At 37.4% G+C, this 25,998-nt stretch overlaps 1 protein-coding gene and 1 long non-coding RNA gene across 6 annotated transcripts in view; one reads left to right on the top strand and one right to left on the bottom strand.

Annotated features, from left to right (window-relative positions):
- The window catches only part of VAMP7 (vesicle associated membrane protein 7), a 60,605-nt gene extending 54,013 nt beyond the window's left edge, over window positions 1-6,592 (bottom strand). For all 3 annotated transcript variants that reach the window (XM_025862864.2, XM_073889656.1, XM_025862865.2), the window contains exon 1: window positions 6,465-6,592. The gene's annotated coding sequence lies outside the window, so the exon portion shown is untranslated. The remainder of the gene's footprint in view (window positions 1-6,464) is intronic.
- Window positions 6,593-6,717: 125 nt separating this feature from the next.
- The window catches only part of LOC112816426 (uncharacterized), a 45,639-nt gene continuing 26,358 nt past the window's right edge, over window positions 6,718-25,998 (top strand). For 2 of the 3 annotated variants that reach the window (XR_003206169.2, XR_012377141.1), the window contains exon 1: window positions 6,718-6,895. This is a non-coding gene — a long non-coding RNA (uncharacterized lncRNA). Of the gene's footprint in view, window positions 6,896-13,129; window positions 13,302-25,998 lie in introns of all 3 variants that reach the window. The other variant, XR_012377142.1, reaches the window with a different exon arrangement.

Genomic DNA, 25,998 nt, shown 5'->3' with positions numbered 1-25,998 from the left:
TCTTGACATCATCACCTAAAATTCTGATTCAGTAGGCTTGAGGTAAGACCCTGGAATAACATACTTAAGACAAGCCTATCCAAATGCAGGTCATTCCCTTAACCATATTTTGTGAAACACAGCAACAGACCATAAAGTGCTTGAAGTCAGGGAATCCAGAGATTCCTTCTTGGAATCTCAGCACTGAAAAACCGCACATAGAGCAGAAGAAGTGCTCATCTGTGTCTTGAGCTGAACACCTCTCAGGGTCTCTTCTTCACTCTCTAAATGAGGGTGTTCCTCAGGGTTGTGTCCTTAGCCATCTTCTTTCTGGATTTCTCTTTACACATATGTAGTAAGTTACAATTTCCAAATCACTTTCTCATACATTATATCCCTCAATCTTAAAAGCCTCAGCTGACCCTATAACATGCTCCAGGTACTGCTCCATTTCTTAAAATCATAATCTATACACTATCTCTGCTTCTCTGCTTTTTTTTTTAAATAATTTATTCTGCCCTCATTCTTTTTTTTTTTAATTTTTATTTATTTGACAGAGAGAGAGATGGCGGGAGAGGGAACACAAGCAGGGGGAGTGGGAGAGGGAGAAGCAGGCTTCCCGCGGAGCAGGGAGCCTGATGCGGGGCTCAATCCCAGGACCCTGGGATCATGACCTGAGCCGAAGGCAGACCACCCAGGCGCCCCCTACTTCTTTCTTTTTAACTCTTCAACTTACTGGGTTTTGCCCTCAACAGTTCACAAAACCATGCTTGCTCAGATCATCAACAGCCTCTATGCTATAAAATTCAGTGGACACTTCTCTAGTCTCACTTACCTGACCTCTTAGGAAGAGTCAACACCGTTGACTAACCCTCCTTCTTGAAACACTCCCACATATCTGGCTGCTCCTTGTTTTCTGGATGAGCCCTCCTCCTCTAGCTGACTTCCAAATGTTGACTTTCCATGGGTCTTGGTTCTATGCTCTCTCATCCCAAGAAGAGCTCATCTACACCAGTCATTTTAAACATCATCTATTTGCTGAAGACATATTGCATATAGAAAAAAAAAATCAGGGCACAACCAAAGTTAAGAGAAAGCCAAAGACAAAACCCAAGGCACAACAAATAGTTGAGGGAAAGGTAGATGAACAGAGACCCACAAAGAAGACTGAGGAGGACCAACTGAGAAAATGAGAGGAAAGCCAGAAGAGTGTGGTGGCCTGGAAGCCAAAGGGAAAGCAAGCTTCAAGAAGGAACAAATGTCAGCTCCTGCCTGTGTTTACTGATGCACAGTAGGAAGACTCTAAAGAGCCACTGAAATTTTTTAAAGAAGGAAGTTACTGGTTAGTCAAACAGATACGCAGTAGAGTGGAACAATAACACAAAGAGAAACAGAGATGAGAAATTATATGGTCCCTGAGACATGAAAAAGTAGCAGCTTCAGTCCCTTAGTAGCTTCAAGAAGAAAACTGAATTGGCAACAATACAAAAAAAAAAACAAATCTAGTCTTAGTGGACCATAAGTTCATTATGAACTGACATCGGGTAATTGCTTAAAATGATTACATTATCCTAAATTACATTTAAAAACAGGGTGTCTTGATCTTTTTAACTACTATTACCATTATACTCTCTTGCTGGTTAGAATATATGTGGAATACTGAGTTCAAGTCTGGGTACAGTATTTCAAGACTGGATGGGTAAGAGACATGGACAGAGACCTGGACATTCTATCATTTGAAGAATGAATAGAGAAACTAGAAATATTTAATATTAAAAAGAGAAATATAGAGGGAACGTGACAACAGTCTTCATTTTTACATGAAGTACAGTCACCTAGAACAGGGAGTGCATTATTTGGACTTGGAACAATGGATATATGTTACAGGGAAACAGTGTTTTGTTCAAGAAAATCAGTCCCCAATTAGAAAATGTCTGTTAAACATCAGGTACATAGCAACAGAAACTTTCTTCTCAGACATCAATAAGAGGAATTTCTTACTCTCTTCTAGACTGTTAAAAACCTCACCTATTATCAAGTCTCATCTGCCACCATTGTAACTCTCTTGCAATAGAATCTGTAATGTCTTTTTAAGTTTTTATTTAAATTCCAGTTAACAGTGTAAAATTAGTTTCAGGTTTATAACTTAGTGATTCAACACTTCCATACAACAGCTGATGCTCTCAAGGGTACTCCTTAATCCCCATTACTTGAATCTAATGTCTTAATGAATATTGGGATAACAGAAACTGTGAAAGAATACTGCATTTAAAGTGAGAAAACCTGGCTCTGCTAATTACTAGCAGTATGTGAATGTCTAATAAATCATAAAGTGCTATATAAATACAATATGCAAGAAAAAAAGAATGAAAAAGCCAGAGGGAAAAGAGAAGGAAAAAAAACCAATAATGAAATATAAAGGAAAGCCCTGTCTCCACACTGTTCCTCCGTTCTCTTATTCATGCCTTACTTGGTTCCACAGCCGTTATCCCAGTTCTACTTCCTTCCTGCTAAGAATCCTGTATGAGTTTCCTGTGGCTGCCTTGACAAAGTATCAAAAGCCACAAAGGTTTAAAACAACAGAAATTTATTGAAATCAAGATGTTGGCAGGGCCAGGCTCCCACAGAAATCTATAGGGGACAATCGTTTATCTCTCCCTAGCTTCTGGTAGTCTGCTGACAATCCTTGGCATTCCTTGGCTTTCAGCTGCAGCACTTCAACCTCTGCCTCCATAGTCATATGGTATTCTTCATGTGTGTCCATGCCTTCACATAGCAGTCTCTGGGTCTTTTCTCTTATTAGGACACCCACTCCACTATGACCTCATTTTAACTTACATCTTAACTACACCTGGAAAGACCCTTATTTCCAAATAAAGTCACATTCACAGGTACCACTGGTCAAGATTCAACATATCTTTTATGAGGACACAAAACATCTTAGAAACTCACTGTTCCTCCCAAATCATTCTTACTCTTCCCTCTCTATATATTCACATCACTCTTTCCTTACTCTCATTAGAGGCCTGTCCTTAAAGAGATGGGCCAGAAGGGCAATCTCCAACAGCCTGAAGTTAGAAAGGCCTGTTTCTACTGCCTAGAAGATTCCAAGGAAAAGGTCATTTTCGTTTCAGTTGCTGGGATTAAAAAAAAAAAAAAAAGATATGCTATGGGGGAATCCTACTGAGAATTCTAGATGTAGTTTTTTACAGAGGAATTATTAAATTGTGGTGAAGATCTTTAAGTCCATTAAAGATTAAGATGTTACCAATTGGCATAATAACGGAAATGCCCTGAATAGCATTATTTATAAAGAAAAAGGCATCAAGTTTCAAAAAATCTTAAAAAAGGAATTTTTGAAATATATCCATTTATAAGTAAGGGATTACTTGTGTTATAAACAAATTGCTCAGGGCACCTGGGTGGCACAGCTGGTTAAGCATCCAACTCTTGGTTTCGGCTCAAGTGTGATCTCAGGGTCGTGAGATTAAGCCCCGATTCAGGCTCCGCAATCAATGCAGAGTCTGCTTCTCTCTCTTCCTCTGCCCTTCCCCTCCCACACACACTCTCTCTCAAATAAATAAATCTTAAAAAAATTGCTCCCCACTCCCCATGTCCCTCTCTAGAAAACAATACATAAAAATAAAAATAAAAAACAAACTGCAAATAGAACAGAAACAATGAAAACACTGTTCCTCAGTGGAGGCATCTTCAAGTAGGGGTGAAGATGGTTTTAGGGAATTGAGTAAAGAAAAAGGTCAAGTCAGTTTTTCTCACATTCGAGTCTATGTGTTCTGAGGATTTTTTTTAATTCTATATTTTTATTTTGATAATATGTATGTTTATATTCTGGATCTACACATATACCTTATAAATGAGTGATGGCACACAATTCCATGCTGCATTTGCATCATGAAGGCCTAAGAGCCAAGAAATTCTCTAAAATGACAGTGCCTAATTTTTAATGTCTTGGAAGCATGTCTGGCTGCTCTTAGGCTGGCATATCCTAAAATCATAATGACAATCATGACTCCAGCACTCTTGTGTTCCTGTTGTGTTTTTTAATCAGTTATAAAGACAAAGTTTATCTTTTGCAGTAACATTTTACAGTTGAAAGATATCTGCATAATAAGAACCTTTTATTTGAAGAATTGAGACTTGACATTCTGAAAACTGTTACAGAGTGATAAAATGACAATTATCTCAGGCTAAGAAGAAAATATTTAAAGATGTGTCTCTACCAAGTGGAAACCAAATGACACTATAATGTGTTGTATGAATAAAGGTTGTGCAACTGTTCAAACAGATAAAAAAGGTGGAAGAATTAACTTCTCACATAGCACATGGTAATAGTCAATGCAAAATCAAAAGAATGCATTCTGTATCATTATTTATATTACTGCAAAGGAATGTATTATGTTAATCCTTGCAACAGTTCATTAGCAGAATGTTTCACAGGAAATACACAATGGAAATTAGATTGTTTCCACCCTTACATACTATTAAATTGGCCCATTAAATTAAATGAGAAAGGGGCATGGAAAGTGCTAAGACATGGGAACACATTTTATGGGAGAGCTATGAAACAAGAGAAGGCATAGAAGTGAGAACAAACTAGGGAAGGTAAACTAGCCTGATGAGATAGAATGGTCTGCATTTGGTGAATGAGAAGTTTCAGGGATAAGTACAATGACCTTTTATAAAGAAGGCTTTGTGTAAATGAAATAATTAATAGATTGGATCAAATCGTTTTTCTATTTCAGTTCAACAGATATTTTTCCAGGATTTACTATATGACAGCCAAAATAGTAGACACTGGAGATATGAAGGCCAGTAAGAAAGGACTTCTATACTCAAGGGAGCCATAGTACAATGGGAAAGACAGACATAAACAAATAAGTGCAATTAAGTGTAACCAGTGAATAATCTAAAAATGTACAAAGTTATTCAGACTTCTTAAAGGTTTCTGATTATCTCACCCTGGGTGAAGAAAAAATGCAGGTATCAGCCTATGTATTAGGAATTTCCTCAGCATACTATTAAAATTATTTCTCTGGAAGAGAGGTCAAGGTCTATTTTATCCTCACTAGCTTTCCAGTGCCCAGCACAGTGCCTGGCATAAATTTTCCCTCAAATATGTGTTAAATAAATGAATGAATACTGAGCATGTTTTGGTTTAAACAACAGATAACTTTATATTCAGTAGGACCTAGTAAGAAGGATATTTTGATTACTAAACTATCTCCTTAATTAAGATAAAGCAGTTGAGCTGCTTTAATCTAATCTAATCCCCAACTTTCTGTCTGGGTCTTAGGAGGAAATAAACCAACGACAGATAAACCACCAGTTCTGATGTAATGACCTTGGAGGAGACAGAAGAATGAAGAACAAATACTGATATGACAGAGGAAAAGAAGAGGTGTTTATGAAAAGCCTGAAGTCTGGTTACAGACCTCTTGTATTCTTGTTGGTGTTACAAATACTCTTTTATGGTGATGTTCTGAGACCCAACCCAATCCCTCTGACTTTCTCAGGATATGAGACTACCCTGTCAAGTCAACCACCTGTTCTACTTTGCATTAACCACCACCACATCACATCACATCATCTGGATTATTCCTGTTTGCCAACACACACATACAAACGTGTAAGCTACTGAGAGTAGCGATCTCCTAGGTCTTGTTTCTAGCTATATCCCTTGAGCTTAGAAGAGTCTCTAGCACATATTAGCTGTTCAATAAATATTTATTAAACATATGAGTGAGTCTGCTCTCAGCCACAGCTACTCAAAGGGAACATATGTCTCTGGGATCGAGGGTGGGACAATGGAGGTACAGGTAGTTGAGCGCAATTAATAAGAGAAAAGCACTTGACAGCTGCTCATTTGTGGGGGTTACGGGAGAGGGAGATGTAAGACATCTACCAAAGAGTCTAGTACATGGTCAGAGTTTGTTAAATATTGGCCAGTTATAACAGTAACATACAGGTCGACGCTGTGGAAATAGGTCCGGGTAGAGATACTGAGTCCCTATCCGAACTGAGGAAGAAGAGGAATGAAACAATGGGCGATGAAGAAAGGGCACGCGGAGGTGTACAAACCCACGAAGGAGCACAGAAGTAGGTGAAGCACAAAGTGACGTCATCAAAACAAGGGCGTAGAGACTAGTTTTTAGAAGACTCAGATCTCAAGACTGAATCTCAAACGCTAAAGAAAGGTCCTGCAGAATGCGAACTGAGAGAAAGTTAACATTTCGCCCTCCTGTAACAACAACTTCAGTGACGCATTCTGACACTCTTTATCAGAGCACAAAACGCAGTTCGCCAAAACCGAACCTGCCCGACAATTCGAACCGTCGACACCAGAGAAGCCCAAGTCACCCTTGCACTGCCTCCTCGATCCACCCCAGCACCTTCTTGTCCACCCCTCTGCCCGCCGTCCGCCGTCGTCTCCCCGCCTTCTGCCGAGCGCGCCCCGTTCAATTTACCTGTTCGTGCACCCCCTGAGAGCGCGTGGGCTCAGAACCGAGGGGCGCAAGTCTGAGCCGGGCCGCCAACTGCCCGCTCCCAGAGGAGGCTGGGACCGGACGCCACCGGCTTCCGCGTAAAGCGCCCCGCCCGCGCGCGGCCTCCTGGGAATGTGAGCGCTCCTCCAATGGTGAGTGGGCTGTAGGGCGGGGCCTGCTGCATTCTCCGCCCCGGCACTTCCCCGTAGCCGCACTGCATTCTGGGAGTGATAGTCCAACTGGAATATCGCCCAGTCTGTCACACAGTCAATAACTTGTGGTAAACAACATCAAGCGCTGTTCCTCCGGCAAAAGGAAGGATGCAGGGCCACAAAGAGTTCACCAGCATTGAGTCGGTGGGGATAAATGAAGAGCGAAGCTTGCCCCGCCATCTCCGTGCTTAGTCTCAGAAGGTAACGTCTCCTGTTATTTCACAAAGTAGAATTCGTGTCACAGGAACTCTCCACTTCTCGCCACGAAATTTCGTAACCTCCTTAGACCCCTCAACAATCCTTTCTCCTATTCTTTTGCAATAATAATAATCCCTCCTCCTTCTCCTCTCCTTTGATCTAAGCTCCCCCCGCCCCGTCCCCTTTACATTCCTATTCCCTCTTGCCAACTGAGTCTAGCCCCACTGATGAACCCTTCTGTCTCATGACTTCTCAAATGGCTCCCCGCTTAATCACTCTTTATTATCAGCATTTAAAGATTGGCAGACTATCTCTCATCTAAAACATTCCAAAGTCACCTTTCTCAATTTCACACCCCCCAAACCTGTCACCACACAAACTTAACCTGTAGTCTCTTTCCCACCTCTCTTTTCCAGTCAAAATTATCAACAGTGTTGCTAAAACAATTACCATACTTCAAACTTGCATGATTTTACATTGATTATTTTCCTCTTCTTTAAATCCTCTTAGTATGGGCCGCTTTAACAAAATATCACAAACTGGATGGCTTAAACAACAAAAATTCATTTCTTACAGTTCTGGAGGCTGGGAAGTTTCAGACAAGAATGCCGGGTATGGTTGAGTTCTGGTGGGAACCTGCTTGCTGACTTGCAAACTGCTATCTTCTTGCTGTATCTTCACATGATGGAGAGATATCAGCTCTCACACATCTCTTATAAGGGCAGCAATCTCATTCATGAGGGCTCCACCCTCCTGGCCTAATTAACCCAGAACGGCACCACCTCCAACTACCATCACATTGAGGAGCAGGACTCCAGCATATAAATTGGGGGGGGGACACAAACATTCACTTCATAGCACTTTCTATTCTTTTATCTCTAAGATGGTGCACATTCCTCGTTCCCCTCCCACTTTTATGGCAGCTCCTCATTTTCCTTTGAAATGTTCACGATCCATAGTGCTCTGCCCTATGCTCACATGTTTCTTGGGTGATTTTACCATTCCCACTGATTTGGTTGTCATCTGTATGCTGAGGATTCCCACATATAGGAAGCCCAGAAAAGACTCCTGTAACCCACACTGAAATATCTAATGACAGCTGAGCATCTCTTTCAAGCACTTAAAACTTAATGTAGTCCTCAGATGACCTAGTACATTTCGACTCTCTCCTCTCCCATTACCTGTTCTTCCTTCTCTAATTCCACCTCAGTGAACAGCGCAACCGTGCAGTTGCTCACACCAGAAAGCTGGCTATCATTTTGAGTGATTTCACTCCCTCAAAGTTCACATCCAAACAATCAGCAAGCCATGTTAATTCTATCTCCTAAATACCTCACTTGTCAAGCTTCAGTTTTCTCATCTTTAAAATGAGGATAATAACAGCACCTGTCTTCAAGGGTTGTTGCAATGATTAATGAACAGTAGTGCCAGGCAGAGAGTAAGCACTTGAGGACAATAAGTGTTTATCAAACAAGCACTGTGTTTGTCATTGGTTCTCCTTCATTTGGTCTTATGTAATGATAACTAACATTTACTTTTATTTAGTTTATATTCAGGGAGAAATAAAAGGAAAAATGGGAAATGGTGAAATAGTCTGTGCAAATTACCTCTACTCCATTCCTCTGTATTTTTCCAAGCATGTCAAAAATGTAGTACTGGTCATGAGGCACTATACACATGGTTCTAATCTAATATGTGCAGGATATACCATACCTTAGTTATTGTTATTGGCTCTGGGTGGGCTATAGACAAATTGAAGTACATTAAGAGATTCATGACTACAATGATCAGGGCACTAGAAATCAGAAATAATGTCTATACCTATAAGTATCTCCTTCACCATCTCCCCACCTACCCCTTCTTGTCACTTGAGATTATTCTATTTAAAACAGAATCTGATCACTTTGAAATCCTACTTAAAACCCCTCATTGGCTCCACATTATATAGAGGATAAGGTCTAAGATGCTTAACAGAGAATTCAAGGCCCTCCATGATCTGGCCTCTCTTTACCTCTCCTGCTTCATATTCTGTCTCTCTCACCAATACACTGTGTTCAAGCCTGCTTCTTTGTGGTAGCATTCACTCATTCATCCATCCATCCATTCCTTCCACTAATATGTACTAAGTGCCTACTATGAGCCAGGCCTATTATATATCCTGGAGATATAGCAGTGAAAAAGACAGACAATGCCCTTGCTTACACGGAGCTAACACTTCAGTACCATGCTCTTTCATGTCTCAACGCCTTTGCACATGCTGCCTCTCCTGTCTAAATCTTACTTATTTTTCAATACCTATCTCAAATACCACTTCTTCATTTTACATCAAAGTATATGCTTCTTTTTTCACCTTTATCCACCCTCTGTAAAGGTTTAATTTTCATATTAGTATTAATTTTATTCAGTACCTATTCTTTGTGAGAAGGAATAGTATCTTAGAGAATGAGTTTTGGAACTAGACAGTCCTGAGTTAAGAGCTCTGTGAACCCTAAATGTTGCCTCAATTTAGAGATTTTAGGGCTCTGTCAAAGCCTCTCTTCTTACTCCATGTTCTCTCCTAAAGTAATATATCTGTGCTCCAAAACTTGGGTTTCTAGCAAAACCCTTTACTTTGGGAAATCAGGGAAGGTCTCTCTCAGGAGGTAACATTTAAGCTGAAATCTGAATGTCAAGAAGGAATCAGCCACAAGAAGATAAGAGAGAACAGAATTAAGCCAGAGGACTGGAAGGTAGTAGAAGTGAGAGAAGAGTGGTAGGAGGAGAGATCACACCAGGTTTCTTTCTGGTCTTTAAATATTGTGAGCTCCTTCCCATTTTATGATCTTTGCACCAGCTCTCTCTGCTTGGAGTTCTATTATGTCTTATCTTATGGCCAGAGCGTCTTGCAAGGCTGTGGAAGCCAGAAGGAATTTGGATTTTATTCTAAGTGTAACAGAAAATCTTTAGAGAGGTTAGAGCAGAGCAGTGATATGATCTGATGTAAGGGTTTAAAAAAAATTAGCTCTATTTAGCATGCCAATACACTGTCTATCCTGGTAATAAATTAATATCTACAGTTTTAAAAATATGTTGGGTAGTTTCCAAGAAAAATGCTTCTGGATGTGTATATTAATGTGCATACAGAACCATTTAAATAGGTGGCTTTATAATTTTATAGTTTTCAAATTCAGAAATTCTGTTACTAATTCATCAAGTTACTGAAGAATGGAATCTCTTCTTTATAATCCATGATTTTAGATAGTTTGAGTGTATGGAGTAAAGGTTTCAATTTCCATTTCAGTTCCTGCAGCTACCAAGCCTGGAATTATAGAACTGATGGTTTAGATAACCTAATCCAGTCTCCTAATTGTATACATTAGAAATCTTCTGGTCTTGACAAAGATTACAAAACTAAGAAACGATGGAGTCTGGATTACAAACCAGCTCTCGTGTACTAGATGTTCCGGAAATGTCTGCTGGGCTAAAACAAGATACATATATTCCACAGAGCTCTAATCCTATCTGGGAGACCCTGGTTTTACATTCCACTTAACAGGATTGGATCCTGATGTATTATTTTGTGGTTCACAAACAAATCCAGTGACTGTTGCTTTGGCATCAAAATCATGCACATTGTTGCATTCTATCACTTATCACCAGTGTTGTTTATGCTTCTTTTCTCCTGGATATTTGGTCTTGGGCAAATTTTCTTCTTGTTCTGTGTTCAGAATAGACCTGACTCAGGAGTGCCTGTTCTCCTTTGAAATTCACAGTCAGCAGAGGGAGCTAACACATTATCAATATCTACAAAATCATTGGCATTTGAGTATGGGAGAGTTCATTTTTTCTTTGTGGCTCAATTCCAGTTAGAGTCATCACTTATCCTGCTCTGTTTCTCTGAGCCATCAATGATTCCAACACCAGCTTTGGCAAAGCAATTCTGAGGTGTCTTTCCCACACAGCAATGAAATTTCTCATTATATCAAGAACATGCCATTTATTTACATCTGCAGTAGGACAATGCTTCTCATAATGTACCAAACATTTTCAGCATCCAGCTTTTGATGATTTATTGTTTCTCAGTCTAATAGCTACACATAGCCATGGTACTAGTAGGAAAAAAAACCCTGTAGACTTGTTTTAATTTAAATCTCCTGTGTCTATGTGCAGCTATCAGTAATAGAATGTTTTCTGGGAAGCCATTTTTCGCTCTAATTGCAGGAGCCATTTCCCAAACAACCTGCCAGATGTCAGTGCATTTTTGTTAACTTTATATACACACAGGAAATTTACATATACAAAGGGGGTTTTCAAATTTCCATATAAGTGAATCTAATTTCTTGCTTCTCCCAGCACTGTAACAAAGGAAAGTTGATGACCCATCTCTCTTTATATATTTATTTTTCTCCAGGACAACATTCTTCTGTCACAGTGTGCCTCTGCTTTGGTTGCAGATTATAGAGGTTCATTAGATGTACCCCATGAGCGTATCTACTCAGATTTGGTCTCTCATTTTCAAGACAATCTTCAGCAGTTACTTTAGAGATGCTTTATTTTTTAGGTGATGTGATATGATATTGTGAAAATGCTGGGAACATTGCTGCCAGCCATAAAGAGTTGACATCAACTCCCATCTAGAGAGCAATTTCATTAGCCCTTTCTAAAAACCACTGAGCATCCATATATAGAAATATCTGCCCTCGTCTGGCAAAATTATTTAAGCATTCTATTTACTAAGTTGGTATATATTATTCTTCTCATTCTGTTATCAATTTTACCTCCCTTGGCTGTTTGACTTTTATCTTTTCCCAGTTTTTCAAGAAACATACAGAATATTCATAAGGAAATTCCAGATTTGGTAACCATTTCACTTTTTGACTTTTATGCATGAAATTTTAGTTCTGGAGAATTTTTCTCCACTAAATTAACTAAATTTTCTCTTTAATAGCATGACTAACACCAAATGGTATGTAACAGAAAAGACCTGCTTCACAGAACATGAACATTCTAAAAAGGACCAAACCAAGGGCAAGCCTGAGGTTTGGTACAGAACATGGAAGTGCAGCACTAACAAGGCAACTCATTTTCTTAAGCTCTAAAGTTTCTAAAGCAAAGGTGATGTCAAATTACAAGAAGGGCTAGTTTGAATTATCTTCATAACCAAATCAAAAAAAAGGGATACTAATAACTTTGAGGTAGATACTACTGCTATCAGATAGTGAGTGATTAGGTTTAAGGCATAAAAATGATCAAATGGAGGGAAATAAAACACTGATTGGAAATTATCTTCCTTTAAAAATCTGATGGAAAATTAAGAACACTTCCAGTTCAAAATTCTAAACATAAAATCCAAGTATGTCACATCTTTTCGCTTGTTTCTAATATGATGTAAAGAATCTACATTCTAATAGAATAGCTAACCACAAACCTGGTGTCCCTAGGGAAGAGGCCTGTAACTTGGCATTTGGTTTTTTCCACCTTGGCTCATTTCCAGTTGTTCAGGATTTTGACTCCTCAAGCCTTCAGCATTTAACTAATCAATCATTGGTGGAAGGGACTGGGATTGTTTCTCTACACATAAACTGACCTTTGTCCCTTTTAAAATGCAAGAACATCCAGGACATGTAGCTACTTCTTCCTCATTCTCCAGCTCTCACTTGGTGAGGATGAAGATGCCCATATAAATTATCTTCACATGTGCAGGGGTAGAAATACATCTCCAAGGCATGATCATTATTGCGAGTGCATGAGTTCCACCTTGGAACAGATCAAGTATGTTCTCAGTTGTGAGTTTCTGTACCAGTTGCTTACTCAGCACTGAATGCTGAACCTCCAGATCTGTGCACATATCTTTCAAGTAATTCAGGTCCCAGCTTATATGGACCCTCCTCAGGTGGACTCTCCATGACCACTGATCACTAAACATTTTTCTGTTTTGTTTTCTTTATAAAATATATGCTCAAAATAATTTTTCAATGTTTCTTTGTTTATTGTCTGCCCCATTTAATTTTATTCAATAATAGAACATATAAATTCCATACAGGAAGGAACTTTATTGCTCTTGTCCATCATTGTATCTCCTCAAGGTGGCATAGAGTTGGTGCTCAATTACAGTTTGTTGAAAGAATCCATACTAAGAAGAAGAGCTAGCGCTTCTCTGGTACCAAATAATATTCTATGGTAAATATATATTACTGCACTTAATCACCACAGTAATGCTGTGAACTAATTATTATTATTGTCAACCTCATTTTCCAGACAAGGAAACAGAGGCTCCAAACAGCACAGAAACTGAGTGGGGCCAAGGTTTGCCTATGGAGGTCTTGGCTTCCTGTCTGCCCCTCTTGTGTAAATTTCAGAAGCTCTTTAAGAGGGAACAAAAGGAGGGGTGGGCAGTCGGTGTTGATTGCCTAAATCGAGCAGTTCCCAGGTCAGTACACAACCTATTTGCTTCCCTAGTCCTCCTCCATTTCTGTTCCTGCCTCCTGGGCTTCAGTGCCTAAAAGATATATATATATATTATATATCCCTTGATTTTCTTTGTGTTGCATATGTATTCACAGCTTTCAAATACTCTAAACAGAATTTTTTTTACAAGTTATCACCATGACTTTTATTTTGACCTCCTAAAATTAAACAGAACACTTTAACAAACTTTTACTGAGGCATCATGTGCCAAAAGTATGCTAAGTACTAGAAATACATGCTCTCAAGGAATTCAATTAATATACATAACTGATTCATTAAAAACATTCAAGTGTAAGTAAGAGTCATTGTGTCCTGAATTTTGTAACAATTCTGGTTTTAATACAATTCATATGACTTCACCTTTGTGACTTTCATCTGTAAAATTATGAGGTTATATTAGCTGATCTTTAAGAGAGATTTTTATGATTTTGCTGTATTGAAACCTATTGAAAAGTTTGCTTTAAGTGATTGCTTTTCTCTTTCTTTTTTTCATTTTATTTTATTTATATATTTTCTTTTTTTAATTTAAATTCAATTACTTAGTATATAATGTATTATTTGTTTCAGGGGTACAGGTCTGTGACTCATCAGTCTTATATAATACCCAGTGCTCATCTGGGGAGGGTATGTGTTGTGTTGTAATGCTTTTCTCTTTCAAATTTTGCTGCATTCTAATGTTTGATACTTGATACTGAGGATCATTTGCTTTCTCTTGGTTGGCAGGTGCTGGCATTGATATGATACAATAGAAATTGCACCATGTTTGTATTGCCCAAGGAAGGCCATACCCTAAGAAAGTCTCTTCATTATAGGATCATAAAGAAGTGAATGTAAATGTCCATTCACCAAGAGTTTGGTGATTTCGTCCCAGAACCATTGGACTAAAACACTGATTCCTTAACATCAGTATATGTATAGGGCTACATCAGAATCACCTGAGGATGTTAGCTGTTAGTATAGATTCCTGGCCCACAAAGTCACATTTTTAAGAGTGGAAGAAGAGGATCTGTATTTGTAGCAAGAGACCTTGGTTGATGCTGATAAGCTTAGAAAATACTGGAAAAGACTATGAAAAACTATTTAATCCCTCAATCTCAAATTAGGATCAGATTTAATCCTAAACTAGGATCAAATTTTTCAATTTGTAGTAATGCCTACCAAAGTTAACAACACAAACTGTCAGAATCTTATTTAGTAAATAAAACCCAAATCTTTCATTCTGTAGTTTCAACTCTGTTTACTATCCCTAGCAAGTGGTACCCTATAATTCTGGGCTTAATGACTCTGGGATATACGACTATCAAGGCCTAATTTCAGTTGCCAGTTTGTAAAACCAATGCAAACAAAATCTGTGACTAGACAAAGACCTTAAGCCTCATTATATTCAAACATTATTCAAAGCTTACTTTCATTTGATAAATCATACAAGTTTTTTTTAGTTACACAAATCATGTATGATCAGTAATAGAAAAATCAGAAAATGCAGGTAGGTAATAAGGAAAATATAAAAATTAGCTTTAATCCTACCGTTTAGGACATATATCTCACAAGATTATATATACATGTATAGATGTGTATACGTATGTGTGTAGAATTACATTACACTTTTCCTGAGTGCTTATATTTTATGAGGTTGTATGGGAAAGCAAAATTCATTATACCATGGATAAGATCACCAATAAATTGATCACTTATAAAATTATTTCTCCTCAAAATCCCTCCCTGCTTAGCAATAGCCTCTATATCATCCGTCACATCATTGGTCCTTTGTTGACTATTGAATGCTAACAGTGAAAAAATTACAAATTAATCGCAAGGTACAATTATAAATTTTGCAAAAGATACAAGATTTTGTAAAGTTGAAAGTGGTGTTGGATAACTGCTTCAACATACCATAGGCACTGATACATGAATTAGATCACTTAATTGAAGTGATGAAAATCTACATGGATGATGAGTGATATGGGCTTTGATATTAAACTGATGAGGGGATCTTTAGAAGAAATGAATTGTTCAAATGTTTGGCCAAAAATAACCCTTTTTATGCTAGGAGAATAAAAAAATGTGAAGGATACTGTATCATGTAATACTTTTATTGGAGCAATGCCCCAAATCCCCCAATTATTTCATTCTTTGTCCGTTCTAAAAATTAGTGCATAACTGCAATTAAAACCTAAAATCTTTTAAATATGAGATTAACAAGCATATTTTCACAATTTTCGGTTTTATTTTTGTAGATGAAATCCTAAACAAACCTTGTTTTTTCCATTTGTGATGAAATTTTGTTACCCTTTTAGGTTGATTCTCTTCGGGTATCATTTTAAGTACTAGTTGTCCTTAGATAATGAGAACTTTGTATGTATTTGCATGGTAGTGTTTTGTTTTTGTTTGAGATATAATAATTGACATATTAGTTCCAGTTGTACAACATAATGATTTGATATTTGTATATATCATGAAATAATTACCACGATAAGTCTACATCCATAACCACACGTAGTTACATTTTTTTCTTGTGATGAGAACTCTTTTGGTTTGTTTCAAATTTTTATTTAAATTCTAGCTAGTTAACATAGCATAATATTGGTTTCAGGAATAGCATTTAGTGATTCATCGCTTACATATAACACCCAGTGGTCATCATAACAAGTCCTTCCTTAATACCCATTGCCCATTTAGCCCATCCCCCACTCACCTCCCTCCATCAACCCTCAGTTTGGAGAACTTTTAAGATCTATTCTCTCGGGGCACCGGGGTGGCTCAGTTGTTAAACTTCTGCCTTTGGCTCAGGTCATGATCCCAGGGTCCTGGGATCAAGCCCCACATCGGGCTCCCTGCTCTGCAGGAAGCCTGCTTCTCCCTCTCCCACTCCCCCTGCTTGTGTTCCCTCTCTCACTGTCTCTCTCTCTGTCAAATAAATAAATAAAATCTTTAAAAAAAAAGATCTATTCTCTTAGCAGCATTCAACTATACAATACAGTATTATTAACTATGGTCACTATGCTATGTTGTACATTACATCCCCACGACTTATATTTTATAACTGGCAGTTTGTACCTTTTGACTACCTTCACCTTTGCAGCCTACCCCTATTCCCCACCTCTGGCAACCACCAGTCTGTTCTATAGGAGTTTGTTTATTTGTTTGTTTGTTTTTAGATCCCACATATAAGTGAGATCATACAGTATTTGTCTTTCACTGTCTGACTTATTTACTTAACATAATGCCCTCAAGATCCATACATGGTGCAAATGGCAAGATGTCCTTCTTTTTATGGCTGAATAATATTCCATTTTGTATGTATGCACCAAATTTACTTTTCCATTCATCCACTGATGATACCTTAGTTTGACTCCATGTCTTGGCTATTGTAAATAATGCTGCAATGAACATGGGGGTGCATCTATCTTTTAAGTTAGTGATTTGTTTCCTTTGGATACATACTCAGAAGTGGAATTGCTGGATCATACGGCTCTATTTTTAATTTTTTGAGGAACCTCCATACTGTTTTCCATAGTGACCACATCAATATACATTCCCACCAACAGAGCACATTTTCTCCATATCCTTGCCAACACTTGTTATTGTCTTTCTGTGATAACCATTCTAACAGGTATGAGGTGAAATGAGGTGAAATCTTATTGTAGTTTTGATTCGCATTTTCTTGATGATTAGTGATGTTGGTCATTTCATGTACCTGTTGGCTATTTGAGTATCTTCTTTGGAAAAACATTTGTGGAGTTCCTCTGCCCATTTTTATTTGGATTATTTGGGGGGTTTTTATCATTGGTTTGTATGAGTTATTCATATATTTTTTGATAATAACCTCTTATGAGGTGTGTGGTTTTCAAACATTTTCTCCCATTCCATAAGTTGCATTTTCATTTGTCCTTCATTTCTTTTGCTGTGCAGAAGCTTCTTAGTTTGATGCAGTCTTGTTTATTTTGTTGCTTGTGCTTTAGGTGTCATACCCAAAAAATCATTGCCAAAATCAAGTTCAAGGAGATTTTCCCCTTTGTTTTCTTCTAGGAGTTTTATGGTTTCAGGTCTTACATTTAACTCTTTAATCCATTTTGGGTTATTTTTTATGAGTGGTGTAAGGTAGGACTATAGTTTCATTCTTTTACATGAGAATATCCAACTTTCCCAGCACCATTTATTGAAGAGACTGTCCTTTCTCCATTTAGTATTATTGACTCCCTTGTCAAAAGTTAGTAGACCATATATGCAGGCTTGTATTTCTAGAATCTTGATTATGTTCCATTGGCCTGTGTCTGTTTTGTGCCACTACCATACTGTTTTGATTATGAGAGCATTGTAAGATTGTTTGAAATCAGGAAGTGTGATGCCTCCCACTTCGTTTTTTTCTCAGGATTTTCTGGTCTATTTGGGGTCTTTTGTGGTTCCAAATGAATTTCAGGATTTTTTTTTATTTCTATAAAAAATGCCATTGAAATCTTGATAGAGATTGCATTGACTCTATAGATGGCTTTGGATAGTATGAATATTTTAACAATATTAAATCTTTTCCACTCATGAACATGGGATATCTTTCCCTTTATTTGTGTCTTCTTCAGTTTCTTTCATCAGTGTCTTAGTTTTCAGTGTAGAGATCTTTTGCCTCCTCAGTTAAATGTATTCCCAAATATTTTATGTTTTTGGACCCTTGAATTTGTTGATTAGATCTAATAATTTTTTGATAAAGTATTTAGGATTTTTATATATAAAATCATGCCATCTGAAAATAGAGAATTTTTACTTCTTCCTTTCTGATTCTGATGCCTTTTATTTATTTTTGTTGCCTGATTGCTCTGGCTAGGACCTCTACTACAGCAGTGCAATAGATAGACTGACAGACAGACTTGCACTACAACAGTGCCATAGATGATAGATATAGATATAGATATATCACATTTTGTTTATCCACTTATCTGTCAATTGACACTTGGTTTGCTTACACATTTTAGCTATTGTGAATAATACTGCTATGAGCATTGGTATACAACTATCTCTTTGAGACCTTGTTTGCTTTCAGTTCTTTTGAGTATAGACCCAAAGTGGAATTGCTGGGTAATATACTGCTATTTTTAACTTTTTGAGGAATTGCCATATTATTTTCCCGGTGGTAGTTTCATTTTACACTCCCATCAACCATGCACATGATTCCAATTTCTGCACATCCTTGCCAACACTTATTTTCTGTTCTTCTGATATTAGTCATCATAATGGGTGTGAGTTTTGATTTGCATTTCAGAAGATGTTGAACATTTTTTCATGTTCATATTGGCCATTTAGTATATCTTCTTTGGATAAAGTGTCTGTTCAAGGACTTTACCCATTTTTGTATCAGGTTGTTTGTTGTTGTTGTTGCTGAGTTTTAGACATTCTCTATATGTTCTGGATATTGATCCCTTATCAGATATATATTTTGCCAAATATTTTCTCCCATTCTGTGAGTTACCTTTTTACTCTGTTGATACTGTCTTTTGATGCACAGAATTTTAAATTTTCATGAAGTCCAATTTGTCTGTTTTTTTTTCCTCTTTGTGTATGTCTTTGGTGTCATATCCAAGAAATCATTGTCAAATCCAATGTCATGAAACTTTTCCCCTATGTTTTTTTCTAAGAGTTTTATAGTAATGTCTTACATTTAGATATTTGATCTATTTTGAGTTAATTTTGTATACAGTGTTAGGATCCAGCTTCATTCTTTTGCATGTGGATATTTAGTTTTCCTAGCACCATTTATTTAAAAGACCATTCTATGCCATTAAATAGTTTTGATATCCTTGTCAAAAATCATTTGACCATATGCATGAGACTTTATTTCTGGGCTCTTTATCCTATTCCATTGGTCTATATGTCTGTCTTTATGCTGGTACCACACTGGTTTTGCTTTGCATTTCCGTGATGATTACTGATATAAGTGCCTTTTTATATACTTGTTGTTTATGTATCTTCTTTGGAGAAGTGTGTATTTAGTTCTTTAGCTTGTTTTTAATCTGGTTATTTGTTTTGTTTTTTTTTTTTGCTATTGAGTTGTTTGAGTTTCTTCTATATTTTGGATATTAACACTTCATTAGATGTATGGTTTGTAAATATTTTTTTCCCATTCCATAGGTTATATACTCTGTTGATTGTTTCCTTTGCTTTGCAGAAACTTTTTGGTTTGATGCAATTTGACTTGTCTATTTTGCTTTTGTTGCCTTTGTTTTGGGGGTCTGTGATATTTCATTTTATTTGGTAACTTGACTGGACTAAGGAATACCCAGGTAGCTGGTAAATCATTTCCGGCTGTGAGGGTGTTTGTAGAAAAGATTAGCATTTGACTCAACAAACTTGAGTAAAGAGATCTGCCCTCAACAATGAGGGAGGGGAACATCTGATCTTTTGAGGGCCCAAGTGGAACCAGAAGGGCAAATTCTCTTTCTCCTCAAGCTGAGATGCCCATCTTTTCCTGCCCTTGGACACTGGGGCTCCTGGTTCTTGGGTCTTTGGACTCCAGGACTTATAACAGTGGCCCCTTGATTCTCAGGCCTTCAGTGTCACACTGGGAGTTACACGATTGACTCCCCTGGTTCTCAGGCCTTCAGACATGGACTGAATTTTACCACTGGCATTCCTGGTTCTCCAGCTTGTAGACATCAGATTATAGGACTTCTTCACCTCCATAACTACATAGAGTCAATTCCTATAAGCAATCTCCTCATATATCTATATCTGTAATCTATATGTAAATCTATATCATCTATATCTATATATATATCATTATATACTCTATTCGTTCTGTTTCTCAGGAGAACCCTGACTAATACAGGGTCATGTCCAAAAAAATCGTTGCACAGACCAATGTCAAGAAATTTTTGCCCTATGTTTTCTTCTAGTAGTTTTATAATTTCAGGTCTTATGTTTCAATCTTCAATCCAGTTTGGGTTAATTATTGTATATAGTAGGAGATAAGGGTCCAATTTCATTATTCTGCTTGTGGATATCCAGATTTCTCAGCATCATTTATGGAAGAGATTATTTTTTCTCATTGTGTGTTTTTGAACCCTTGTCAAAGATCAATTGACTGTAGATGTATGGATTTATTTTTGGGATCTCTCTTCTGTTCCATTGATACAGATGTCTGCTTTTATGTCAGTATCTTACTGTTTTGATTACTGTAGCTTTGTAATACCTTTTGAAAGTAGGACATGTGATGCCTCCATCTTTGTTCTTGTTCAAGCTTGTTTTGGCTATTCAGGGTCTCTTGTAGTTCCATATTAATTTTAGGATTGTTTTTTCTATTTCTATGAAAAATGGCATTGAAATTTTCATAGGGATTGCATTGAATCTGTATATGGCTTCAGGTAGTGTGGACATTTTAACAATATTAATTCTTCCAATCATGGACACAGGATTTTTTGTCCTCTTCAATTTCTTTCATCAGTGTTTATGTCCTCTTCAATTTGTTACATCAGAGTTTTATAGTTTTCAGTGTACAGATCATTTACCTCCTTTGTTAAATTTATTCCTAGGTAATAGCCAAATATGTGCTGTGTCAGCAGCACCTGGGAGGGTATTTGCTCCTGGAGTCCTGTCTGTCCTTCGGGGGATTGAGTGAGGGACTCCGTTGGTGGAACTGAATGTTAACTGCTATGCATCCAGGCAGATAGACTTAACAAACTTCCCATTCGGTTTGCTGGAAACAAATTTTTAGAAAGAAAAATAGAGAATTTTGTATACCTTATTCGGAAGAGATGCTCTGTGAATAAATGTGTGTTGAATGAAAAAAAAATTTATTCCTAGGTGTTCTTTTTGATACTATTGCAAGTGGGATTGTTTTCTTAATTTCCTTTTGGGATATTTGGTTGCGTATAGAAGTGCAACTGATTTTTGTGTCGATGTATCCTGAAACTTTACTGAATTCATTGTTTAGTTCTTTAGGTGGCATCTGTGGGTTTTCTATATATAAAATCGTGTCATCTACAAAAAAAGTATATTTTTACTTCTACCTTATTTGGATGCCTTCCATTTCTTTTTCTTGCCTGACTGCTCTGGCGAAGTCTTCCAATACCATGTTGAATTAAAGTGGTGAGAGTGTACATCCTTGTCTTCTTCCTGATCTTAGAGGAAAAGCATTCAGCTTTTGACTATTTTACTGTTGACTATGATATTAGTTATGGGCTTGTCATATACACCCTTTATTATGTTGAAGTACATTGTTGGTTCACAACCTCAGGAACTTCTTGGTTATAATCTGAAACTAGCCCCTATATGCAGAAGGCAGGGAGAGACCAAAGAAAGAGGCCGACCACTCCAGATTGGTTTGTGGCAGATTTAATAAGCGAGGGAAATTACATAGGAGACTTGTCTGAAGTGGCCACAAGATGAGTAGATCTCCTCACGCACCTGCCAAATCTTAAAATTTTATATAGATGCCTTAACTGGGTTCAGTCACATATACTGTCCAGATGGTCTCAATACCATATCACTGTCTCAAGGCTGTGTCTTTAGGACAGCTTCTGGGAACAAGGAAGGCAGGTAGAATGTACATTCAAAGGACTGGGGAGGGGATGAGGACCCTTTGATCACTGGGATCCAGCTCATGGGTCAGCCAGTGGTCACACCCTCTCAGTGACCTCCCCCAATATACATTCCTTTGATATCTAATTTATTGAGAGTTTTGGTTGTGAGAGGATGTTTAATTTTGTCAAATGCTTTTTTTCTATATCTATTGAGATGATCATGTAATATGATCATGTACTCTTCATTCTGTTACCATGCTGTATTGCGTTTATTGATTTGCATATGTTGAACCATCTTGCATGAGAGGGATCGATCCCACTTGATCATGGTATAGGATCTTTTAAATATGCTATTGAATTCATTTTGCTAGTATTTTTTGAGGGTTTTTGCATCTATGTTCATCAGGGATATTGGCCTGTAATTTTCTTTTCTTGTAGTGTCCTTGTCTGGCTTTGATATTAGAGTAATGCTGGCCTCATAAAATGAGTTTGGCTGTGTTCCATCCTCTTCAATTTTTTTGGAAAAGATTGAGAAGGATTGGTGTTAATTCTTCCTGAACGTTTGGTGGAATATACCAGTAAAAGCCATCTAATCTTGGACTTTATTTGTTGGGAGATTTTGATTATTGATTCAATCTCCTTATTCATTATTGGTCTATTCAGATTTTCTATTTCTTCATGATAGTCTTGGTAGGTTGTATGTTCCTAGGAATTTATCCATTTATTCTAGGTTATCAAATGTGTTGGCCTGTAATTGTTCATAGTAGTCCAATATGATCCTTTGTATTTCTGTAGTATCAATTGTAATGTCTACTCTTTCATTTATAATTCTATATATTTGAATCTAATCTCTTGTGTTCTTGGTAGTCTGGCTTAAGCCTTGCTAATTTTGTTTATCTTTTCAAAAAACAACTCCTAGTTTTATTGATTATTTTTATTGTTTTCTAATCTATTTCATCTATTTCTGCTCTAATCTTTATTATTTCCTTCCTTCTGCTGACTTTGGGCTTAGTTTGTTCTTTTTCTGGCTCCTTGAGTAAATTAGGTCATTTATTTGAGGGTTTTTTCTTAATGTAGGCACTTATCACTGTAAACTTCTTTCTTAGAACTGCTGTTGCTGCATCCCATAAGTTTGGTATTTTGTGTTTCCATTTTCATTTGTCTCGATATTTTTTTGATTTCCCACTTAAATTCTTTGATCCTTTGGTTGTTTAAGAATGTGTAGCTTAATTTCCACTTTTTTGTGATTTTTCAGTTTTCCTCTCATTATTGATTTATAGTTTCATATCATTGTAGTTGGAAAGGTACTGATATGATTTTAATCTGCTTAACTTTATTAAAACTTGTTTTGTGACCCAACATATGATCTATTCTGGACAATGTTCCATGTACACTTGAGAAGAATATGTATTCTGCCAGGGATAGAATGGTTTGTATATATCTGTTAGGTCTATTTGGTCTATAGTGTTATTCAAGTGTTCTGTGTTCTTATCCATTTCCTATATGGATGATCTATCTATTGTTCAAAGTGAAGTCTCCTTGAAGTCTCCTACTATTATTTTATTACTACTATTTCTCCATTTGTTAATATTTTCCTTACATATTTAGGTGCTCCAGTGTTGGGATACTTATTTTTATTTACAATTGCTATATCCTCTTGATGAATTTACACCTTTATCATTATATAATGATGTCTCTTCTGACAGTTTTTGACCTAAAGTCTATTTTCCTGATATGAGTATAGCCACCCCTGCTCTCCTTCGGTTATTTTCATGGAGTATCTTTTTCCATCTTTTCACTTTCAGCCTATGTGTGTCCTTAAAGTTGAAGTGATTCTCTTATAGTTAGATCGTGTGGGTTTTTAAAAAGCCTTTCAAGCACTCTGTCTTTTGATTGAAAAAATTTAATCAATTTAGATTTTTTTATTTTGTAAATTCAACAAATGTTTACTGCACACTGTGTATCAGGCACTATGCAAAGTGCTGGGGACATAGAGAAAACTGCCTGATCCTCAAGTTCACAGTGCCAGCATTCAGTCTATTTTTGCAGCAATGTTTGAGCCATCCCCATTTTTACAGATGAGGAGAGCGGTACAGTCTGGCTAGATATAACAGCTAATTAAGCATGCAGCCGGGGAACTCAAATCTAGGCTGTTGGTATCCTTTCTGCTATAGCATAAGGCCTCTCAGACAACACTTACTGTGCTCCTGGTAGTGTTCTAGGCACTTTACAGATAACAACTCATTTAATCCTCTCAGCAGTCCTAGGAGATAGGTACTATCATACCCATTTTATAAATGAGGAAACAGGCATTGAGAGACTAAGGAATTTTTCCACACTCACAGAGCTACTTACAGGCAAAGCTAGGATTTCAACCCCAGAAATTCTGGCTCTTTACTATACTATACTGCCTCCTGATAGGTTTTTTTTGTTTGTTTTTTGGTAGTTTCTTTTTTAAAGGGGGAGGGGTAAAACGGCTCTTGAAGGTAGCACCCTTTCAAGCAGAGGAGCAGTACAGTAATGCTGTAGCAAAGTCATGGAAAATGTATTTGTTTGGCAAAGTACACAATGGCCAGTGTCTAGAGATCATTGATTGCCTGGCTGAGCATTTTGAAGTTCTCTAAACCAGTAGCCATCAACTATTTTTTTCCTACAACCCATGGTAAGAAGTAATTCTATATTGCAACCAAGTATACACACACATACACATACTTTATATTTTGTATATATATTCATGATTATATGCTGAAAACTTAAATTCCTTAAAAGAATGCTTCCTATTCTCTGTGCCATCCACTCTGATACTTTTTATTCTATTTTACTCTGTTTTTTAAAGGCTGATTTAACCCCCTGAATTGATTTCATGATCCACACTAAATTGGTGGTAACCCAGTATGGAAAACACATTAGGCACAATGTGAAACAAGTAGTAGAGATACATAAAACCAGTGATGTGCTTTGAAAGATAAAATTAAACAGCAGCAAAAATGATCAGAGAAAAGGAGACTGGGTGGGAGAATACAACAATACAGTGAATGGGAATGGAGAGAAAATTTCAGAAGCTTTTGTTTAGGACAGAATATTCTGAACTTACTTATTGGATATGCAGGGAAAGGGAGAGGGCAGAACCAGAGATAATGCTGTGGTTTCCGGCTTAGGTGGCTAAGCAGATGAAGTGCCTTTAAAAGGAATGGGGAAGTCAGGGGTAGAGGCAAGTATATGTGCATGTAAGATGATCAATTCTATTTTGGACAAAGAATGTTGGTAGGATTTGGAGGAAATCGGGAGTAGGTAATCTGACTATAGCACAGTAATTGAGACTAAAGCCAAACAGAAATGTAGGATTTAACCCAAGAGGGTAGTTCAAGTTATGGTAGAGAATGAGATACCCCAGAAATAGCGAAGAAAATGAAGGATTAGAGTAGTACACTTTTATGGTTAAGAGAAGAAAAAAAAAACCCAAGAGGAAGAGAAGTTCCACAAGGGAGTGAATTAAAAGTGGCAGATGCTACTGAGATAGAAAGATGACTGAGAAAAAGCACTGGATTTGGTTAATAAGAGTAAAAGGTACCTTGAGTGAATGGTGGGAGAAGCCAAATTCAAACAAGTTCGGCAGGGAGTGATGGTAAGAAAGTGAAATAAATTCAAGTTTGTCCAGACCCCTCTCTGAACGTGTTTTGTCCTAGAAATGTTGGTTGGATTAGTAGTCATATGGCTCTGTCTCACACTTGCTCGCTTGCTTGCTCTCTCTGTCTTTTTATTTTCTTTGTTCTGTGGCCCTAGGGAAGTGTCCTAGCAATCCCAAGCTAAAATCTGCTTGTTGGTCTCTTCTGCACTGTCAATGCCTGGTACCAGCACCAGCCGCAGCCCTGGCCTGGATGTGAGAGGCAAGGCAATGAGCATTTCCTGGACCATGAGGTGGTTACCATACATAACCAGGCAATGCCTTCTCTGAACAGAACATCCATACAATCACCAAGCAGTTGAAGTTGGTGGAATAGACCTTCTTGCTGCTCACTGCCTGGAAGAAGGTCCTCATCGACTCCAAACCTGCTTCACAGACCAAAGCCCAGGCCAAGCCCAGGCTGCTGGTGACCTCTGCCCCAGAAGTAATCAATTTAGATTTAAAGTAATTATTGATAGGTAAGG

The sequence above is a fragment of the Callorhinus ursinus genome, unplaced genomic scaffold (genome assembly GCF_003265705.2).
Source record: "Callorhinus ursinus isolate GAN/ISIS: 27379988/994484 unplaced genomic scaffold, GSC_fseal_2.0 scaffold112, whole genome shotgun sequence".
In the NCBI taxonomy this organism is placed as follows: Eukaryota; Metazoa; Chordata; class Mammalia; order Carnivora; family Otariidae; genus Callorhinus; species Callorhinus ursinus.
This window is presented reverse-complemented; position numbering and strand designations above follow the sequence as displayed.